We start from the raw sequence: 7,501 nt of genomic DNA on the forward strand, positions 1-7,501 counted from the left end.
TAGAAACAAAGGATGGACCCTCAGAGAGCACAAATTACACCACTTAGTGCAAGACATGGGACAAGGACTCATGGGACAAGGACACAGACTCACTAAAAAGGAAAATTCCAACATGTTTAGGTAGCCGTGACTGAATGAAGCAGATATGAAAATAATCATGGCTATGTACTTGAACATAGATGAGATCCTGGGTGTGGGATGTGACTAAAGTCAAATGCAAGTCATCTTCACCACAGAGGAGAGGATACTACAGTGGTTTTTGTGTTCCATGTTCTCTATCTGTTTGAGGTGGTCTAACTACCAACTTTGGTCTTAATACTCTAAAAAGAGAGATAGAAGGGTACCGTGGAAAGGTGACACTGCTTGTACCCCCACCTATACAGGAACACACCCTACTCTAGGGACAACTTGACCCGGGGTAATAAAGCAGGACTCTTCGTTTGGGCTCATGTGAGCAGGACCCAGCAACCAGCAAGAGTAGCTGGAAGAGACCAAAGAAGCATGCTTGTGGAGGGTGCATTGGACAGGGGGGCTACCTGCTGAGATGGGGCCAACCACCATTTTCTGGGAGGTACAGTCCCCCAGGGGCCCATCTGACCCCGGCATTCTTGGTGGTAGCCAAGCTAGGACTAACCAAGGCCTTGACCTTGAGCTGTCAAAGAGGCCATCAATAGGCCTCTCCCTCTCTAGGGATGAAAGAGAGATAGACTCATGACCTCTCAACACATCCAGTGAACTATCAACAAGAAACAATCTCCCTGGCAGCAGATGAGAGTTCTTTCTGGTATCCTGAACCCAATTTTTCTGTGCTTTTTGGAAAGAGAGAACCTGGGGGCCCTATACACATCCACTCCCCTACACTTATCCAGGGCCCAAACTCCAGAGCAGCTGTGAGCCATCTTTGGGAAATCACATGACTTAAGCATCTGGTGGCCCCATGGCTGAGACTCTGGAACAGCCGTGGGCAAACTATGGCCCGCGGGCCAGAACCAGTCCATTTGAAATGAATAAAACTAAAAAACAAGATCGTACCCTTTTATGTAATGATGTTTACTTTGAATTTATATTAGTTCACACAAGCACTCCATCCATGCTTTTGTTCCGGCCCTCCGGTCCAGTTTAAGAACCCATTGTGGCCCTCGAGTCAAAAAGTTTGCCCACCCCTGCTCAAGAATTTGGAGGGCAGTATATATTGGGCATCCGTGCTGTGACCCCCCTGCTCAGGGATAGGATTAGAGTAGTCAATGCTTTTTAATGTAGAGCATCTCCATGCCAAGTCCGAGTACCCATGAGATGCACGGAGCCAAGCTGATCCTATCACAGGTGTTGGAGAGACACAGGTACCAAGCAGGGTGCCAAGACAACCTATAACCAGAGGACCCAAGCCAACATGCTGCCAGATTGGAAGGAAACAATGACCTTCTGGGACTGTCCTTCCCAAGAATGCTTTGGGGGATAGTGGAGGATGAGGCCTCCATGTCTGTGCACTGAAATGATGCTGGAGACCCCAGGATAATTGAGAAAGATCTTTTCCAATGTGAGGTTCTTTGCCGAAGGGGCAAGGAGCAAGTCCTTGAATCTGACAGCCTGAAGACGTTCATCCATCCGCTTGCTGAATCGGATTCAGCAAAATATGCCCAGGCAGTGCTCCAGGGAACAGGATGATGGTAAAGTAGAAAGTCCTCCCATGTCCCATGTTCTCTGTTACTCAAACATCTTCTTAGTAGGCGCAGAAGAATGATATACTGAAAGGGTTTCATTTCAGGGGATAACTCTTTTTCACATGAGATAGTATTTTTCCAAAGGTGAGAAAGTACAGATTTCCATATGAAACTGTAAACCCCTTAGACATAACCTGCAGGGATGACTAAAGATTCTGAGAAGCCAGTTAATATCAAGTAGATATATTTTTCCTCCCAGAATTACTGAATTAATGTTGTTTCAGGTGTACAGAAACAGCAATTCCAGAAAGACAAACCTTGGCTCGTCCAGAACATCAAGACAAAAGGAAACCAGATGAATCATACTTGGCCAGATACCACCTCAACTCCTCCGCAGAGAAACAAAAGGCTGCCCCATAGCAGACACTCAGGAAGAAAGAATTCAGCATGAAAAAGGCATTGAAGAAGTTGAGCAAAAGGAAATCACGCAATCCGCAGGGACCGAGTGCCACCTGCTCATTCAAGTTCTCAGTTCTGCTGCTCATGAACAGTGCCATTGAGGTCAGGTGTGAAAGTGAGGCAGGTGGTCCAAGTGGGGAGGGCATATATGGGAATGGCATGCTTGTTCCCCTGCTATTGCCTGAATGGATGGCACAGGGGCTCTGACCTCTAGCCCCCTAAATCACACACTATATGATTTGATGATGTATTTGAACAACACCTGGTATTTATATGGTGATGGCTTGCCGGAAGCCGGTCCATCCTTGCTGCTTGACACAGTCGCTGCAGGAAAGAAACATCTGCACAGCATATGTTTCAAGGGACCTGGCGTATATAGCATACTGTTCTTAATATGTTTGCTCCCCTTAGCGCTGTGTGTTTTAACCAGGGTCACCTCTCAGAGAAAGGTTGTTTCCCCAGGTAGGGATTTTTCCCTGAAGTTAGTGAGGGGATGAAACTCCTTAACTAAGTGCCAGGCGGGTAGTTAATCACTTTAACTACAAACAATCATGCTTAAGCTACATAATCTTTACTCCCTGGAATGGAGATAAGAAACGCCCTAACTTTGTAATAGAAATTGACAGGATTAAAATCAACTGGTATTAATACGGATGTAACAAGACAATAAACACCAGAACCTCTCTGGACATCCAGACCAGAACTTGGCTGAGATCCTGGCTGGAGATCCTGGCTAGGCTGCTGATCAACTGAACACTGTCTCCGTGTCCTTCCTTCTTCGCCGACTCCGTCTACGCCTTTGGGAACCCCTGGACCTGCTGGGGTTGGATCCCGGCATCTGGCGCCCGAACAGGGACCCTTAGGTAAGTCCCCCCGTACTTGGGACGGTTAGGACTGCACCATAGGGTGCTGCAGACCCCCCCCCCCCATAGAGAAAAAGTAGGGTAAGCGGGTAGTTAGTACAGAACTTAGATTGACAGGATAGGTCATACTGAGTCTAAAGAAAAAAGACTCTGTATTAATCTTTTAACGCCTATGCTTGCTAGCAGAGGAGTTAAGGTTACTCCCAGTCAGACAGAAAGTTTTATAGAAGACGTATGTCAATGGCTTCCTGAGGATGGAACTGTTAATTTAGAAACTTGGACTAAAGTAGGAGAGCAATTACAGAACTATTACAGCTACCATGGATCTGAGAAGGTCCCGGCAGATACCTTTTCTCTCTGGAATTCAATTTGTGAAACCTTGGCACCAGAGGCAAAAACGGTTGAACTTTCTCAAAATTTAAATAGTCCCCCGGCTCCACCCAGAGAGGATACATCATTATTGTCTTCAGCTCAATCTAAAAGCAATTTAGCTAGGCCTACTGATCGGGAGGAGAATAAGTATCATAAACATGACCATTGGTCCTTTCCAGTCAGTAGAGAGGAGAGAGGCCCTCCCATTCAAAACAGGCTCCCCAAATTAGAAAGGAAGCCTAAACCAGGTCCTGTGGCTCCTATGAGCTCCATGTCTAAATTTCAAAGGGCGATAAGAGAAGCTGAAGCTAATGGAGATCTTGAATTCTCACTCTGCTTCCCAGTTACATATGAGAATGAGTCTGTTGGGAATAGAAACCCCACCTTGGAGCCTATACCTTACAAAGTACTTAAAGAATTAAAATTGGCCTGCTCTGAATATGGACCTCTAGCTCCTTACACACAAACCTTGGTAGAAACCCTAGCCAGTAAATGGATGACTCCTTATGATTGGTCACAGGTTTGTAAATCCTGTCTCTCAGGAGGCGATTACTTATTATGGAAAACTGAATATGAAGATCTTGCTAAGAAAGCTGTAGCCACTAGCGAAAAAACCAGAAAAGGAATAACCCTAGACATGATATTAGGAGAAGGTGATTTTAACACGGCTGAGGAGCAAATGAATATGCCCACAGAGGCACTTACCAAAGTAACCAGTTGTGCAGTAAGTGCCTGGAAATCCCTACCTTATACAGCAGGAAAAACAACCACCCTTACAGAGGTTAAACAGAAGGTCGAGGAACCATATCAGGATTTCCTTTCTCGCCTCATGCAGGCAGTCAAGAGAGTAATCAATAACAAAGAGGCAGCCGATATCCTAATCAAACAACTGGCTTTTGAAAATGCTAATAATACCTGTCAGGCTTTATTAAGGCTGATTCTCAGAACAGGAACTATAAAGGATTTTATAAAACAGTGTGCTGATGTAAGTCCAGCATTTATACAGGGTGTAGCTATAGCTGCAGCTCTCAAAGGGGAGACATACCCTCAATATGTACAGGGTATAGGACAAGCCAGCAATAGTACAGGTAATAAAAGAAATATGAACTGCTACTCTTGTGGCTTATCTGGGCACTTTAGCAGAGAATGCCCAAATAAAAATAATAATACTCAGGCCAGATGGCAAGCTCCTCGACAGCCTGGAAATACATTAGGGAATAATATTAATCCTCCAAAAACCGTTTGTCCCCGATGTCAGAAAGGATTCCATTGGGCAAAGGAATGTAGATCAAGATACCATAAAAATGGTCGGCCTTTCAACTCTACAAATAGCTCCCAAGGAGGATATATCCCATCACCTCAATTGGGAAACTTGAGACGGGGCCAGCCCCAGGCCCCTGCAATAATAGGGGCATCAACCCTCAACCCCTTTGCAAATTTCAATCAGTCAGTGACCTCTTCAGGGCAACCCCAGGCAGTGCAGGATTGGACCTCCACTCAACCACCCACGCAATACTAACCCCAGACTCGCCAGTAGCAGCCATTCCTACAGGAGTGTCTGGGCCGCTGCCTGAGGGAACCGTAGGTTTAATATTAGGACGGAGCTCCACCTCGTTACAGGGGATCTTAGTCATCCCAGGAGTTGTTGATGCAGACTACACAGGCGAAATACAGATTTTACTTTCCCCACCCACCACACCTATACAGATTCAGCCCAACCAGAGAATTGCCCAATTAATCCTGTTACCAGTACATAAAATAGGGACAGCTGTTACTCAGAAAGCTAGAGGGGCCGGAGGCTTTGGATCTAGTGATGCAGCATTTTGGATACAAGAAATCCATGCTACTAGACCTACAAAATTTTTACAAATTCAGGGAAAACCAATTGAAGGTCTATTGGATACAGGAGCAGATATTTCCTGCATAGCAGGGAAGGATTGGACCCCTTCATGGCCCACGCACACCACCTCCACTTCCCTAGTAGGACTAGGCAAGGCATCTAATGTAAAAAAGAGTTCTCAGATTTTAACTTGGGCTGATGAAGATCAACATTCAGGAACATTGTGTCCCTATGTAATTACAACTATCCCCTTTACATTAGGGGGAAGAGATATCTTATCTCAAATGGGAGTTCTATTATATAGCCCCAGCGGTGTTTGATTTACTCCTGTTACAAAATATTACAAGAAAATGAGTTTAAATATTCCTCTCCTCATCATGTTCTACAACATACTCTATTTGTAATTAATATACTAAATGTAGATTCTGAGGGAAATTCCCCAATGCACAGGCATTGGAACCCTGATCTAACTAAACCTAAAGCCCTCATCAAATGGAGAGACTTGCTTACAGGAGCCTGGAAGGGACCTGATGTACTTTTAACCCAGGGGAGAGGATATGCTTGTATATTTCCACAGGACGCAGACTCACCTGTGTGGATTCCAGACCGTCTAGTCCGACCTTATGTCTCACCGCCCGCCATCTCTGCCTCATCATAGCACACCTGACCAGTGCCCGTCTGCAGCAGCTGTGCAGCCCTGAGCTGGAACAATCTGTCCATTGGGAGGATCACATGTGCCTCCGTTTTGTCTTTCCACATGTCCCAGCTTTGCCCCACATCTCCTTTCCTTTTTCCTTTTTTAAAAATCTAACTACTTGTTTGCTGGTTCTTTGGCCTTTCTCCTTCTTTGCTGAACACAGCGTTTTCTAGAATCTCCCTACCCTACTGTTCCAGGAAGGGCACCTCCCTTTTATGCCGTGACTAGGGGTGTTTGGTATATGCCCCATACATGGAGTTGTCTTGTGCCAAGAGCCTGACATCCTGGGCTGAGAAAGCCCTGTTCCAGGACTCTCCTTTGTCCTATATTGGCGCCTCTTACCCTTGTGCCAAGAGGGACCCTCTTCTTACAATCCAATTGCCCATAGCTGTTGCCTGAGCTCTCTGTTCATGCTGAGGTTGAAGCCTCGTGGTGGCTGGTACCATGGATCTGTCTCTGGCCCAATGGCGTAAGCTGGGCCCTCTCTAGAGAAGAAACCTGAGTTCCCTATGATCAATGCCAGAGCCCCGCCAGCAGGCGAGGGAATCCAAAGGCAGTTGCTGGGCATGGAGGCCAGAGGGACATAGGCTATCAAGGAGACAAAATTGAACCTCACATCACCCTACTTGGCCCAGAGATGGCTGGTAGTCAACGACGGGTAAGACTCCACAGGGTGGGGCAACCTAAGACAGGCACAGTCGGGGGCCAGTAAGAGAAAACTTGGGGTGCAACAAAGGTGGGGCACAGACCCCCTCCCCAATGGTGCAGGGGCTTGAACACTCGCCCCTTCTGAGGAAGGTCTCCTGTCCCCATGGCTGCTTCCTGCTTCCCATGCCCAGCTCAGATCGGGACCCAGGTAAAGACAGAGACTGGCTGACAACAGCTGCCCTCTCACTGCAACAGGACTTGTTTCCCATTTCTACCTGGGACCACAGGGAAAGGGGAAGCTGAAGGAAAGGGCTGTGTCAGGATGCTGCCTTCTTCCCTTTCTTCTCCCTCTTTTTTCTAAACACTTCCATGCCTTGTAGTTCTTTTGCTTTCTCTTCTTTTTCTACTACCCTCCATTTTCCATATCAGCTGGATCCAGAGGGCACAGCTTACTCCTCCTCGGACATCGACACCACCATCAACCACGGCCCTGATGGACACTTGCATGCAGCCCTTCAACTTGCTGACGCTTCGGGAATCCTGTCGCCAGTGATGCCGCCCACTAGCCAGACCAACAAAGACAATCAAACCAACAACTTGAGGATAGCTGTAATCCCTTGACTGAAGAGGCCGGCAACCTTCTACAGGAATGGGGCTCCTTGTGCAATCCATCCACTATGTTTATAGTTATGCTCACTGTCATTGCTTGCCAGTCTTCTCCCGAGTTTTAAACGGCCCAATCTGAGAGGTGGCCACTGATTTGCATGCACTATCATTTAAAAAATAAAAAAAGGGGGAATTTGCCTGAAGCCGGTCCATCCTTGCTGCTTGACACAGTCGCTGCAGGAAAGAAACATCTGCACAGCATATGTTTCAAGGGACCTGGCGTATATAGCACACTGTTCTTAATATGTTTGCTCCCCTTAGCGCTGTGTGTTTTAACCAGGGTCACCTCTCCTAG

This window comes from Myotis nattereri, assembly GCF_964212035.1.
Source record: "Myotis nattereri genome assembly, chromosome: X".
In the NCBI taxonomy this organism is placed as follows: domain Eukaryota; kingdom Metazoa; phylum Chordata; class Mammalia; order Chiroptera; family Vespertilionidae; genus Myotis; species Myotis nattereri.